Source organism: Pongo pygmaeus, chromosome 14, assembly GCF_028885625.2.
Source record: "Pongo pygmaeus isolate AG05252 chromosome 14, NHGRI_mPonPyg2-v2.0_pri, whole genome shotgun sequence".
Classification (NCBI taxonomy): domain Eukaryota; kingdom Metazoa; phylum Chordata; class Mammalia; order Primates; family Hominidae; genus Pongo; species Pongo pygmaeus.
Window position 1 is genome coordinate 47,279,335 of NC_072387.2, and position 16,609 is coordinate 47,295,943.

The window sequence follows — 16,609 nt, forward strand, 5'->3', positions numbered from 1 at the left end:
GGAGGAAATAAAATATTTATTCTTTTATCCTCTTTGTAGTCAAACATTTTTATCTGATTCCTTCTCAGTGTTCAACTCTCTGTAATTTTTCTGTAAGGTATTCTAACATGAAAGTGCTTTGTTGGGCCCTTCCAGCTCTTTATTGTGATGTGAAAGCTAGTCTCAAATAACTATTCCAGGCATGCCCCACCCTCAACCCTAAAGATTGTTAATCACTCTTCAACACCAGGCTCAAATATTATTTCCTCTCCAAAGTTGCTCCCAACATCACAGTGACAAAATTAGTCTCACTCTTTTTTATGCTTTTCTCCCCAACTTTATTTATAGTAAAAATTCATATTATGATTATTTGCTAATGTGAAAACCTCCATTAGTAAGGAAGAAACTCCTTCATATCAAAAAAGGTATCATTAATCTTTGTACCTCAGTGCCAAGGTTGAGCACGAGGTAAATACTTACCGAACATTAAAATAAATGAATGGATAAACAGGAGAAAAACAATTGCTCTCTTTTGACATAAAGATCAATTAAATAGTATTATATGAAAAACTCCTATAAACAATTCCCAGTAGACCCTTTGCATTCCTTTAGAATGTTGTTCTATCCTAGCATTAATTTAAATCCCTACGGCACCAGGAAAGTTTTTTAGTGAAGCTTTCACATTTTTAAACACATGAAATTAACTAAATCAACTGCTGTGAAAATTCCTTCAAAATCTTCAGAGAAATGTACTTAAGATTGAAGTATTAACCACCAGTTCAGAGCTCATATTATTCTTTTCAGAAAAAAAAACTTGTCAGTTTATTATTAAAGAATTATACAATTTAAAATCTAAAAGGAAATAACCATTTCCTATAAGTCACTAAAATTTTCAAGCCAGCAGCACCACTACTGTATTTTCAGTTACCCCAGTATTTTCTTGTGTGGTATGAGATAACATTAGGACAGGTGGAGAAGTAGAAGACAATACCAGCAAAAAGTATCTCTAGTTTTCATCAAAAAGTCCTCGCGTAAACTTTTTTGTTTGTTTGTTTTAAGTCTCAAAGCCTCAGCATCAGATCCAGCTTGTTTCTTGATGGGCTTAAGAAAAAATTAGAATACATGCCTCAGCATCAGATCCAGCTCGTTTCTTGATGGGCTTAAGAAAAAATTAGAATACATGATCACCTGGCTGAACATGTATTCAGTAGGAGGAGTCTTACATTTGTATTCATTATGAAAACCAGCTTGCTGCTTCCTTATTTGAAACCTCTCATATGACATAGGCATGCAGTCTCAGTGAGTTCTGCCTGCTGAGTTTGGCATTGAAACTGGGGCGGCAGACATAATATCTGTGTTGGCCATTATAGTGTTATCTGGGCCACAGCCAGACATTTTTTTGCTGCTGTCTTTGATTATGCCTTTGGTGCCCAATTTTCCATCCCCCAAGATCCTTGATTCATATGCTATTGAAGGATATTATAAATAGTATCTTGACATAGTAGAAGCTGCAATGTCATTTCTGTATATGAAATGTCATTTAAGGTCAAGGCTTTTGAATTGTTATTCCATATTTGATGATTGACTCCTCAAACACAATCCGGAAGCCTTTCATTTTTAATAGAAGAAGTACAAGTTTTTGCTTGAAAATAACCAGTAACTTTGGGGTTTAAGGCAAAATAATTACTGATAATTAGCTTGAAGGTAAATCAAGGGCTGGAAAAATATAAATAGAGTAAGTAGAAAAGAGAGGTCTGAGTACAAGCATTAAAAGATTATACAGACATATTCAGCTCAGAGAAAAAAGCAAGCATTCTTGGCAATAAAATTAATTGCTAGTGACATGAGAACCAGGGGAAAGATGCTAGTGCCTTAGGGAGTTATAATAAGATGGTGAAGTAATGTCAGGCACTGATACAAATATTTTTAATCTGTAAGAGAGCACAAGGTCTACTAGAATACAGATCTTGGGAAGGAGTGTTGGCTACTGTGGCTGAATGTTTGTAAGCCTTTCACTCTTCATTGAGCAGTTCACAATAGATCAAGTCATCAGGGTGTTTCTAGGCCAGATCCCTGCCTTTAAAAGCATGATTATGTTAAGGTATCTGTACTGTGTGCAAGAACGAAGTTAAACCTTTTAGACAGAAAAGCATAAACTCAAGTTTTTATACGTTTTAGATAGAAAAGTAAAACTCAATTTTATTTATTATTATTCTTTAGATTCATTCCAAAATTATACATTATATGAATGTACTGTTTTCATTGGCTTTAGTTCCGAGAACATTTTTTTAAATTGTTAAATCTTTGGGTGACAATGAATTCTTGTTAGGAAGATTTCTAGAAATTTCACATGATTTCATATTACTCAGAACAAATGATAGTCACCCTTTAAACACTAAGCATATCTTTCATAGGTGATTAAAGTACCATAATCTCAAATCAAATATTTATTTGTGATATATGTTAATAATTTGATAGTATCTCAATCCATCTCTTCACATTTGCTCTGATGGCTGGGAGAAGTGGAAAGTTATTTTCAAAGGAGAAGCACACAGTGGTAATTGGTATTATTCTGTATTTGCTAGAACCTAAGATAATGCAACAGAGAACCAGAATGCAATGTAAAAGAAGGGTCAGAGTTTCTATGGTGAATCTTATTGGCTAAAACAAGATTCCTTGTAAATTTGTTTATTGAATTACTCAACAAATATTTTTGGAGCACCCACTCACCATGTTTCAGATGTCCACTGGGATCTGAGAAAACAGTGATGAATATTACAGTCGTGATCTTTGACCTGAGATTCATCCTTAGGATAAAACAGTAGACGAATGAGTTAAACTTTGTTTAAAGTATTCTGACAGTTATAATTAAGCCCCAGATAGAGATACAGCTGTCAGGAAAGGCACCTGAAAGGTGATATTTAAGTATAGACTTAGGACAGGATGAAGCTGCCACTAGAGGAAGGGAAGAAGAAACCTTCCAGGTGGCAGCAAAAGGCATGTGCAAAGGGACTGAGCTTTGTGTGTTCAAGTCACCAGAAAAGCACCAGCATGCCTGCAGCTCCATGAACAAACCAGAGAGGGTAACAAGATGAGGCTGGAGAGCTAGATCAAAGCCTGATGGTGCAAAGCCTTGTATACCCAGGGGAGAGATTTAGATTTTTGTGCTAAAGAAAAGAGAATCCACCTGTATTAGTCAGTTTTCATAGTGGTCTAAAGAACTACCTGAGATTGGCTAATTTGTAAAGAAAAGGTTTAATTGACCCACAGTTATGCATGGCTGGGAAGGCCTTAGGAAACTTACAATCACGGCAGAAGATGAAAGAGAAGCAAATACTTTCTTCAACGGGTAGCAGGGGCGAGAGTAAGTGAAGGGAAGTGCCACACTTTTAAACCATCAGATCTCATGAGAACTCACTAGCTATCATGAGAACCGCCCCCATGATCCAATCACCTCTCACCAGGTTTCTCCCTCGACACATGGGAATTCCAATTCGAAATGAGATTTGGGTGGGGTACACAGAGCCAAACCATATTACCAACTAAATCGTTTTAAAGCAAGGGAGCATTGTGTTCCAATTTGTGTTTTAGGAAGATGATTCTTGCAGGTGTAGAGGATCTATAAGGAGGGCAGCAAGGGGAAACAGGAAGATTGACATGAGGCTGATGCAGAAAGACAGATGTCATATGGGAAGAATAAGGTAGGCTTGATATAATGTTGGATCCAAATCTGTAAGACTTATTGATGAGTTGGAGTATAGGGTAAGAAAAAAGGAGACCGTAAGCATGATTCTGGGTTTTACTGCCAGCAGAGAATGGTGCTGCCATTTATGGAGATGAAATAGACCAGAGGGGCATGGGCTCGGTTTAAGGGAGGAAATTAAGAGGACATTAGAAACATATTAATTATGAGACCTCTTACTTCTTTGAAATGTGTATACAGGAAGGCCAGCCTTTTGATCTTGCTTATCTTTTCTTCCATCACAGTTAGAAGCACAGCTTTAGGAGTGAGAGCTGGAACAAATACTGGTTGTGCCTCTTACCGTAATTGGTGATGTGACCCTGAGCCAAGTGACTGAGACTTCCTCAGCCTCAGTTTCATTTACAAAGTTGGGATAATAACAGTACCTAGCTAATAGGGTTCTTTTTAAGATTAAGTAGATAATTCATGAAAATAAGATCATTCATGCGGCACAGTTCCTGTCACATAGTAACAACTATGCAGGTAGCTGCTGCTGCTGTAGCTACTACTCTGAGGGCTTCCAGAGCTATGCCGTTCTTTATTTTTCTTTTTTTATTTCCCCTCCCTCCCTTTCTTCTTTTCTTCCTTTCTTCTTCCTTTCTCCTGTCTTTCTCACAGCAGCTGTCTATACAGTTAGACTGTTCATTTGGTGTTGATAGAAAGATGGGGGAATACACAGGGATGGAAAGTCAGAACCTGATGAGCCTTTCTGTAGTGCAATGTTTCAATGCTATGGAGGCTTCCAAAGTTATTTCACAGATTGTAAGTAGTTTAACAAATATTTTCATTACAAAAATAATAACAAATGAGTTTTCACTATGGCCAAATAACAGAAATTTTAAAAAACTCACTGTGTCTCTGAAGCTCAGCCTGCATGTTTTATTTCTCCTTTTTAAGGGTTGAAATGTAAACTTTATAGGCTTGAAGGTTAATACCGTATCTTGATTTGATCAAAATATAACCCTTCGAAACATCTGGGTTTAGCAAACATGAGGTTCAAAGGGTGGTTTTGATTGCAAATCTCTAATACACTGAGCCATAGATGGTTGAAGAGATTGATTAAATGCCATATTTATTCAGATATTGGAATCGCCTAAATATGCTTTGTTATATAGAGAATGATATAGTCACCCCAGTGGCCAGATGCCCCATTTAGTCAATATCATAGAGAAAAAGCAACTAAATAAATGTACCTTTGAGAAAACTAGTAAATTTAGGCACTGAGAAGAGCTTGTCTTAAATTTAGGCATTAAGGAACTTAAAATTCCTTACTGGAGTCATTGGAAAATGAGTGTTGTGTGTATGTAGATACTCCTAACAAGTTCCTTCAAAAACTCAATGTTGCTTATGGAAACGATTTGTACTAAAAGAGTACTTCTTGATTTTATTTTATGAAAATGTAAAATCCTGCTTTTCCTGAGATTAGAGGAAAACTATGTGCTTTTTAGAATCTTGTAATTTTAATATTTTTATAAGTAATGATTGGGTAATGAATAAATTTTATTTCACATCTACAATCACAAACTTTCTACCTGATAAGTATTAAAGCCTTGTACCTTTCTGCAATATCCCAATGAGTTCAAAAGGACAAATGTCATACTTAATCCTCATTGCAAATAAGGAAAAATAAGATTCATTGAAGTTTAACTTTGTGACACAGTGATGAATGCATGAATCACACACATGAATAAAGTATAGGTACTTTTGTTCTTGCTTCACAAATGTGGATTGATTTCATAATGTACATTTTCTAAGAGCAAAAATGTTTGTATAAATGAGAAAAAATGTTTTACTTAATATTCGGTTTCAGAACAGTTAGTGCAAGTTTACTAAGATCATTAATTTATTAATCTGGTTTTGCCCTTTATAAAAAAAATTGCCAAGTAGCTGCATATAAGCAATGTTTCATTGAGGGAATATTATGTGAAAGAAACAGTGTACCTTCAGATGGTTTACACTTAGAATTCTTACATTTTTAGGAGAGAAGTTTCTAGAATGAATTATTCTGTTATAGCTAATTACCATTAGATATGATTCTTTTTTTGCAGAGTATTAGTATTCTTGGAACAAAGAAATTAAACAAAAAGATTAGGGAATAAAATTATATAGCTATATTTGGTTTTCAACTTAGAACATTTTTTTCTGCATGTTAATTTCATGCTAAGCTTAGAAAATAGCAGCCTTCATAGTAGCTTTTGATGAAGGGAAGACACAATTGTCCTCTTTCTATTCCCAGAGAGCTCTGACTACATTACTGCAGGTTGAGAGAGAAGAGCCTGTTCTCCCTTCCTCTGCCAGATTTTTTAGCACAGGAAGGTTTAATCATTTCATCTTGGTAATGTGCCACCTGCTACCTTTAACTCTACTTATCCAGCTGTTAGAGGCATGAGTTGAGAACACTGAAAACAGTGTTTTTAAGAATAGTTCAAGAGTACCACTTCAGAAATTGAAAATAAAGTTGTGAAACTGGTTGGTAGACTTTAGAAATCCCCAAGAAAGAAAAGAACCATTTTGTGTCCCTGTAATTCTTCTCTTGCTTTACTTGATTTTATGCAGAAATAGCCAAAAATTAAGTGCATTGCATCACTGCTATAAAATTAAGAAAGGTAGGCTACATTTAATCCTTTAGGAAATTGTTTTCTCGATTTCTTCTTGCCACCTAAACCTCAGGGTCATTTTGTTTCACCATCCATGTCCACCCAGGTGCTAAATCCAGTCAGCTTTCCCTGGTTCCTGAATTTCTGTTGGGTAAGATTCCTACACATTCTCCATGGCTATTGGTTCCTTCAGAACCACATTGAAGTTTATCTTAAATGACCTAACAGATGTAAACTGCTTAAAATAATCATAGGCACAAAGTAAGTGCTATATTCATGTTAGCCATTGACCCCCACTATAATATATGCTGTCCATGAGAGCCAGGATTTTTATCTCTGTTTTTCATTGATGTACCCTCAGTGCCTGAGTACATATAGGTGCTCGATAAATATTTATTGAGTGAAGGAAAAAATTTCTTCCAATGCAATTCTAATGGATCTCTTTGTCTCTTTTTGCCTTCCCCTCTGACCTGGATATAGCTTGTTTCCAAAATTACGTAAAAATACAAATGTGATTTTAGACCGGGCGCAGAGGCTCATGCCTGTAATCCCAGCATCTTGGGAGGCTAAGGAGGGCAGATCACTTGAGGTCAGGAGTTCAAGACCAGCCTGGACAACATGGTGAAACATTGTCTCTATTAAAAATACAAAAATTAGCTGGACCTTGTAGTGTGTGCCTGTAATCCCAGCTACTCTGGAGGCTGAGGCGGGAGAATCACCTGAACCCAGGAGGTGGAGGTTGTGGTGGGCTGAGATTGCACCACTGCACCCCAGCCTGGGTGACAGAATGAGACTCTGTCTCAATAAATAAATAAATAAATAAATAAATAATCTTTAAAAAAAGTCTTTCCTCCCTTCTTCTGCCATAATTTTCTAAAGTGTAAATTTGATGTTGTCTCTACTTTATAACTCTCAATGTTTTGTTTTGTTTTGTTTTGAGACAGAAGTTCTCTTTTGTTGCCCACTCTGGAATGCAATGGTGCGATCTTGGCTCACTGCAACCTCCGCCTCACAGGTTCAAGCAATTTTCCTGCCTCAGCCTCCTGAGTAGCTGGGATTACAGGTGCCCGCCACGACGCCCAGATAATTTTTGTATTTTTAGTAGAGTCAGGGTTTCATCATGTTGGCCAGGCTCATCTTGAACTCCTAACCTCAGGTGATCCACCTGCCTCTGCCTCCCAAAGTGCTGGGATTATAGGCATAAGCCACCACACCCAGCCTCAATGTTCTCTCACAGGATAAAATTCACTCTTCCCATGTTGTACAAACTGTGCAGGTCTGACCCAATGCAACCACGCTGCCTACTCAGGATTCCTGCACATGCCATGCTACTTCATGCACACTCGCCTTTCCTTTCTTCCTCAATCCCCTGCCCACTTCCTCTGCATGAGATTCAGTAGAGATGGCACATTTTCTTCCTGACGCCTTCTACTCCTATTCTTAGGGTCAGACATCTCCTCTGTGTTTCCCGTAACTACTCATATTTGAATCTCAAAGCTAGATTCAAAACATTGATGTATATAGCAATATATTGATTTATATAATAATTTAAATCATTATGCCAATTGTAAAATATTATATGTGTACATATAACTGTAAATATATAGACACATACATGTACACAAATACATAATTGCTTACCAAGTGATGTACGAGGCAGCACAAATATTTCATAATATATAATATGATGTAAAAAGTTGTTAGAATATTATGCAGATGCATATATATATTATGCAGAAGATACTACATAGGTATATATACCTATGTTATATGAGAATGCTTGTAAGTGCTATATCATAGTACAAATTGCTCCTCAAATCACACGGATAATTTAAAAATCTTTTATTTTGATGTCATCTTTTATTTAAAGTGGCTTTCACAAGCTGAAGGATACTCTCCTAGGGCCATGATTTGACACAGATACTGTACCAAACCCTTCTAATGACTTTACCCTTAAACTGGTTGTTATTAAGTTACTTGTAGTCCCAATTGGTAGAAAATTGCTCTTAACATCAGTGATATCAGTGATGGCCGGGCGTGGTGGCTCATGCCTATAATCCCAGCACTTTGGGAGGTCGAGATGAGTGGATCACTTGTGGTCAGGAGTTCAAGACCAGCCTGGCCAAATGGTGACAAAATTACTCTAAAAATACACACACACACACACACACACACACACACACACACGAATTAGCCAGGCATGATGGCACATACCTGTAATCCCAGCAGGAGGCTGAGGCAGGAGAATCGCATGAACCCAGGAGGCAGAGGTTGCAGTGAGCCGAGGTTGTGCCACTGCACTCTAGCCTGGGTGACAGAGTGAGTGAGACTCTGTCACGAAACAAACAAACAAAAAAAAAACACAAAAAACATCAATGATATTGGTCATGGTGCTAAATCTACTCAGCTTTTCCTGAATGAAAGCAATTACATTCAAACTATTTCTAAGACTTAAAAAATACATGAGACTCATATATTCAATATCTCTATTTATAAATGAAGTCACAAAAATTATTCACTGGAATGCAAAGTTTAATTAGGTGAATCTATGTACTTCAGGACCAATGAGAAGAGAGCTCTTCTAGGCATTTTGGCCTTGAACCCTGGCTCTGTCAAGTTTTCATTAAACTTTCTGCTAATCTATTAATCAATCGAGATGCATTTCACTCTAACAATTGGTATACCAGCCCTAAATATACCACTCTGTACTGGAACTCCTTATACACATTTGCGTTTACGAAGCTTCTCAACAGCAAGAGCTGTTTCATTCGTATTTGTGTCTCTTCTTCAGTGCTGAGTTGCCTTAGTCACCACACGGCACTTAGTAGGAGGTCAATAAATACATGTGGAGTGAGTCATAAATAAATGTAGAGCATAGGTGAATTGTTGATTTCTATTTTCTCTTAAAGTTGCATGTGGAGAAACTTCAGAAGTCAAGAGAAGAATCTAAAGAAAAACAGAATAGGCTTACCAGTTAAAAATAGTGTAAAAATAAATGGAAGCTTATGCTTACTTTCTATATCTTTCAAGAACACATAGGTGTATATGGACATATACTTTCCTGTAATTGTTTGCATACACTTTTATGGTGACATCAAACTCTTGCTCTTTATAAATGAAATTGCTCTCCTTATTTGTACACCCCTAGGTGTGTTTCTAGTGTAGAGATATCACTTCCAGATATTTCAGCATTTGTAGATGCTGCCATTTCTTTGACTTGGTTCATGTAATAAGCATATTGTACCTTCTTGATTTATGTTCTGGATGCTGTTGAGAATGGAGTGAGTTTATACCCTCGTCTTAATGTACTCACTTTAATCTCCCATTTCTCTGCATCACTTTGATAAAACTGAGACAACCACTAGCTCCCTTTCCCTTCCCATACCCATCTTCACCTCCAGCCAGTATGTATGTGGTAAAAGTAAACATTAGAGAGTCAGTTAAATGACAATTCATGTCTGTTTCATTTAATATAGGACGAAGGTAGCGCTAAGAGATAAAGTGGACTAGCAAAGCATTTTATACTAGATTAAAAAAATAAGTGATGTTACTAAATGATATGGTAAAGTAAACCTATCTGGAAATATTAATGAATCACTTGTTTTAAGGTGCTATCTTAGGAGCCTATATTTTTTATCATATTGTTTAAATATTCACTGTATAAGCACACATAGTGAATGTAGTGAAAACCATGTGTTATAGAGTCCTTAGAATTATAGATACCATATAGCATTTGATTTTTGATATTTCAAGGAATGGATTGTTTTTTAAATAGAAGATATGTCTTTGATCATATCATAAGTATATTATATTCGTGCATAGATAGTTTTTAAAATAGTCTTACTACTTCCCAAAAAATTTAAAAGCATTTTAGGATTTTTAAAGAAATTTTTTCTATGGAAAAACTGAAGTGAATCAAGTTTATGTAAATTTAAAAACCTGGATTAAAAATGTGTTCAACACTTTGTTATTAATATCCCCAAGCATTGAGAGTGACCACAAACAGTTTTAAATGCAGTGGCTTATCTTGTGGGTTTCTGGGACTGCTAATTTCTTTTTCGCTCTGTTGCCCAGGCTGGAGTGCAGTGGTGTGATCTCAGCTCACTGCAATCTCCACCTCCCGGGTTCAAGTGATTCTCCTGCCTCAGCCTCCCTAATAGCTGGGACTACAGGCGCCTTCCACCACCCCCAGCTAATTTTTGTAATTTTAGTAGAGACAGGGTTTCACCATGTTCCTCGTGATCTGCCTGCCTCAGCCTCCCAAAGTGCTGGGATTACAGGCGTGAGCCACCGCGCCCAGCCCCTGAGAGTTTAAGAACTAGATGCAACAGAGCGGAGCCAAAGCATGTGGTGTATGCACTGGATGTGGCTAAGGGCTCTTCTGCAATACTGTAGACAAATATGATTCTGCCTTGTTAGGTAGTTGCTTAATTTATAGTGATTGTATTACCAAGCCCAAGTTTCCTTAATGTAAGTAGTAGATAAAACTGATTAGACCGCCTTTGAATCTACCAATATAGCTAAATACAAGTTTTGCTATACTCCTCTTTCTTCCTCAAGGACAATGTATTTACATAGACCCTTCAAGTATTTTAATGATCATTTAATATATTTATTAATTAGAATATAGAAAGCATTTTGTATACATTTCAATTTTTATCCTATCAGTTGCCCTAAGGCGGGCAGATATACATACACATTTTCTTTCTTTCTTTCTTTTTCTTTCTTTCTCCTTCTCTCTTTCTCTCTTTCTCTCTTTCTCTCTGTCTGTTACTCTCTCTCTCTCACACACACACACGCACACAAACACACACACACAAGTACACACACAGAGAGACTTTTCCTGTGGGATTCCAGTGTATTACTATTTGGAAACCAGTTTCATACTTTAGTAAGTCAATAAAATTTTCCTGGTACTAGTGCCAAAATTAGCCTCTTAGGAAATAGTATTAAAAAGGCTGAAAATATTTTATTACTTTCTGACTTACTCCTAGATAGTAACATGATTGAGCATTTGATTCTCATAGTAATTAAATGCCTGTATCAGATGTGATTCTTCTATCATCCCCATTTCTTTCAGTGGTATGTCTGTTTGCTCAACCATCTAAACATCTTTTAATTCTCTTCCCCCATCCTCTGTCCAAATAGTCCTCACAACCTGCTATTTTTCATTTACAATATCTAATTTGACCCTCTTTTGCATATCTTTTGTTGGCAGCACCCTAGTAGCCTGAGTTACTGAATTATTATTCCAGTGCTTTTCTAAGTAGTGTTCTCTCTCCTGTCTCCCCAACCTCAAATTCCTCTACAGTGCTTCATAGAGGAAGTCTTTGCATTTGTAAATTAATGAGAACTCTGGATTTAAACTCGGAAAATGGGTCTAATGCTCAGCTTTGCCACTTATTAACAGAGTGATATCAGGCAGGTCACTTAACCTCCCAGAGCTTTTGTTCCCTCATCTGTAAACCTGAAAACATAATGTAGCAGTGTCTCAGGAATGTGACAAGGACTATATGGCAGAAGAATATGAACATATAACCTAATGAATCTATAATGCATACTCTTACTGTGGATATATTATTATATGGCATTATTTTTTGTCACCTACTGAAAAACATTTGATTATCTTGCTTTATCTACTGATTAGATTGTGTTATATATTTATTAATCTAGCTCATGGATTTAAGGCCAGTCTTTCTGTGGCCTCAACTGATCGCTCCATTTTTATCTCCTGTGATTTATCCGTATTCTCTCTCAAATGGATTTCACCTACGGTGCTTATTTCACGAGTCAGCGTGCATATTCATGTTACCCCTTCTCCAAAGTATAATTTTATGTTCCTCTACTTACTTTTAAAGCACCACTCATACACATTAAATTCCATGAAACCTTGTTGTATTTCTTCATCCCAAAGCAAGGTCTATCTTTTCTGTATCTAAACCAATGGTTCTCAACTGTCCATTCCAAGATATTTGACAATGACTGGAGACATTTTTGACTCACCCACTTGGGGGAAAGGGGTAGAGTGCTACTGATATCTAGTGGTTTAGAGAGGCCAGAGATGCCTCTGAACATCTCACAATGTAGGAGACAGCCTCTAACATCAAAGAACTATGGAGGCTACAATGACAATAATGCTACTGCTTGGAAACCAGGATCTGTGGTACTCTAATTGAATTGATTATAACCCAACCAGCTTTGAGTTGTTGGCATTGTGATTCTAGTGATAAACTGTTTAGGGACAGAGGCCTTGTCACAGTCATATTTGTGTCCTGAGCAGTGTAAACCACCGTGCCACGCACATAGTGGCTGATCAGTCACATATTCAAATGAGTGAACTTGCTCAGTAAAAATATCTGCTGTATCAAACCTGTATTAATCAGTGGTTGAAATTAAATTAGAATCTTGAGTTAAGGGGTGTGACCACAGGGCATGGGGCTACAAGAATCTCATTTAAAATGACATCAAAAGTATAGACATCAAATACTTCTGAAAGTGAAGTTATAATTTGTTGATCAAAAACATTCAATTGTATCCTGTCAAATTCAATGTATTCCATTCAAATGTGTAAAAGTTGTGAGACTGAGCAAAGGTTGGGGGAGGGGAATGTTGGTGAAAGGATACAAAATTTTAGATAGCAAGGTAAGTTTAAAACTATATGACATGGTGACTTTAGTTAGTGACATATATTGTATTCTTAAAGATTACTAAGAGAGTGTATGTAAGCTGTTCTGACCACAAAAATGATAATTATGTGAGGCAATGCAAATGTTAATCAGCTAGATTTGATTATTCCACAATATATATGTACTTCAACGTATACACATTTGGTCATTTCACAATGATATATATGTACAATATCATGTTGTACATGATGTATTTATATAGTTTTTAGTTAAAAAAAACTTAATTTTAAAAAAATTACTTAAAAATTGGCCTGGTGCGGTAGCTCACACCTATAATCCCAGCACTTTTGGGAGGCCAAGGCGGGCAGATCACCTGAGGTCAGGAGTTCGAGACCAGCCTGGCCAACATGGTGAAACCCCCCCTCTACTAAAAATACAAAAAAAAAAAAATTAGCTGGGCATGGTGGCGGGCACCTGTAATCCCAGCTACTTGGGAGGCTAAGACCAGAGAATTCCTTTAACCTGGAGGTGGAGGTTACAGTGAGCTGAGATCGTGCCATTGCACTCCAGCCTGGGTGACAAGAGTGAGACTCTGTCTCAAAAAATAAATAAATAAATAAATAAATAAATAAATAAATAAACTTAAAAATTATTTCTGTAGATTTTTATGGCCTCATTTGTAAAATTTTGACATCGTGTTTATTTAATTGTATTTTGTCAAATGGCTTCTATAAGAGGCAAAGATAACCAATGCAATAGAAGAAAAAAAAACCCTGTACACCAGAAATTCCATCACATGTTTTGATCATTTAAATAGTGACGTACCACAGGAAATAATTCAAAAAGTAGGGAAGGGTGGATGAGATGCAGAGAGGATTCCTTTGCCATTCCCAAATAAACGAAAAGTGGACGCTCTCCCCAGATGTTGGAAGACTTGAGCAATAGTGCCTAGGAGCAGAAGGAGATGCACATGGCCCTTCCTGGCTAATCCGGAGCTCTCCATACACCAAGACTTGCCAAGAGTCTGTGGAACACCTATCAGACCCGATTCGTTTCTAGATTCCAATCAATCCTAATCAGATTTTTAATCTACCCAACAATCACTTCTAATGCACCAGTTGGATTTTTTTTTTTTATTTAGAAGGCAATGCTTTTTACACAATAGTGTTATATAGATGTGTATAATGGCCCTATTGTCTTAGAGATATGTATATTTCAAGATTAATGGAGATAATTCAGGATCTAGAATGATAATTATATCAGAGAATGATAGAAATCCTGCCTTGGCCATTTATTTTCTGTCACTTTGGTAAAATCTGTTAATTTTTCTAGTCTCCAGTAGTCCATGTATGAATAAGAATACCTTTTTTTGTGAAAGGAAATTAATTTAACCTTAGTCTAAGCTTAAATTAAATAATATAAATGAAAATTTGTCATAAATCATAAAGTGCTACATGAATATAAGTTATTTCTTGAAATAATTTGCACTTAGAATTTTTTGAGTTCCAAAGTTACCTAGTAAATGAAGAGTTGATTTATGCCAGAGTATAAGCAAGAAGGCATTTATTTTACTTTAAAATAGTTAAAGGGAACACTAGGGAGATATGACTCTTCCCCTTCCATGTCCTGCCTCACTGGGATGAACAAGTCCCTAAAAAACCTAGAAGAGAGCTTTCTACATTGATCAACTATTTAGAAGCTTTCTTTTCTCACTCATGACAAAGACCTTTACAGAGGTCTACTACCTTTTCTTCACTGCTGACTTTCACTGTTTTCCTGTGGTCTGTCCCACTACCAGCTCGTGCAGTGTGCTTTGCTATTTTCATTTCAAAATAGGTACGTACGCAAAATTCTTATCAGCCTGCATCCAGCCTTCCCACACCCCAGAACCTTACTGCATATCTTGGTAATTCCTTAGCATCAGCACAGAATATTCTCAGCTTAAACCTTCTCCTATATCTTTCTTTCACATTCCCTTTCCTCATACCTACCTCCACCTTGTCGGCTCAGTAATCATCTCTGCTCTTCCTTTTTTTTTTTTCTTTTGGAGACAGAGTCTTGCTCTGTCGGACAGGCTGGAGTACAGTGGCACTCCAGCTCACTGAGATCATGCAAGTCTCAAGCAAGTCTCCTCCCTCAACCTCCCAAGTAGCTGGGATTACAGGCATGTGCCACCACACCCAGCTAAGTTTTCTATTTTTAGTAGAGTTGGGGTTTCACCATGTTGGCCAGGCTGGTCTCGAACTCCTGACCTCAGGTAATCCTCTCACCTCGGCCTCCCAAAGTGCTGGGATTATAGGCGTGAGCCACCATGCCTGGCCTGCTCTTTCTTATCTTCCCAAAACACACATGTGCACAGGCACACACACTTTACATACATGTGTATGTGTACACGCATAGATAAAAATTTGAGTGAGATGTGCTTTTTATTTTTTCCTAATGCTGTGCATCCAGGTATAGAAAGCTTATACTATAAATGCCTGTAAATACCTTCATTTGGAACCAAGATCACTGACTGGAAGAAAGAGAAAGCGATGATTTGACTAGCCATGAAGCAGAAACTCTAACAAATGCTGCCTGACATTGAGTGAGCTGTCACGTGATAAGAATCTTCCTGTCACTAGAAGTATTCAAGTCAAGACTGAATAACCATGGTTAAGGGCCTTAAAACTGATTTATTTTGTTTAAAATAGGTTAGGGGAACAATAGGGAGATGGAACTCTTTTCTCCTTCCATGTCCTGCCCCACTGGGATGAATGAGTTCCTAGAAAAACAGAAAACAGCTCTTTCCACATGAAAGTATATAGAAGAAGGTTAAAGTTGAGGATATGCAGTGCTAATGCTGTGGAACCATCAAGATATGCAGTAAAGGTTCTGGCGTGTGGAAAGCTGTATGCAGGCTGATTAGAATTTTATATAAGTACTTTTTTTTGTTTGTTTTTTTTTGAGACTGTGTCTTGCTCTGTTGCCCAGGGTGGAGTACAGTGGCACAAACTCGGCTCACTGCAACCTCTACCTCCGAGGTTCAAGTGATTCTCTTGGCTCAGCCTCCCAGGTAGCTGGGATTACAGGCACACATCAACATGCCGAGCTAATTTTTGTATTTTTAGTACAGACAGGGTTTCACCATGTTGGCCAGGCTGGTCTTGAACTCTTGATATGAAGTGATCTGCCCACCTTGGCCTCCCAAAGTGCTGGGATTACAGGCATGAGCCACCATTCCTGATTTTAATTGAAAATAGCAAAGCGGATGCACAAGAGGTAAGAGATTTGGCTAGTTATTAATTCTAAGTTTCCACGATTCAAGCTTCACTTGACAAAATGACATTTGAGATATAGATGGTGAAGTCCTCATCTTGATAAATATGAGTATTTTCCTAGAAAACATTGCCATTTAATACTTGAAAGACTATTACAGTGAGTTTTCACCAATGAGGTTTATTTCAGGTTTTCTTTTTACACAAGTATACATGCTCATTATAAGAGAAATAGCAAGTACAAAACTAAAAATAGCCAACCAGAAAGAATCACAATTAGCAATTAGCTGTGTCTTTTTTCATATGATATGTTTTACCCAAAAAGACATCATTTAACATATACTCATCTGAAGCCTGGCTTTCACATTTCATAGCAGGTTTTGAACACCTTTCTAGATCAAAGAATAT

The 16,609-nt window shown here is 37.0% G+C and overlaps 1 protein-coding gene across 1 annotated transcript in view; it reads left to right on the forward strand.

Annotated features, from left to right (window-relative positions):
* The window catches only part of FREM2 (FRAS1 related extracellular matrix 2), a 208,632-nt gene that overhangs the window by 14,478 nt on the left and 177,545 nt on the right, over positions 1–16,609 (forward strand). The window lies entirely within an intron of this gene.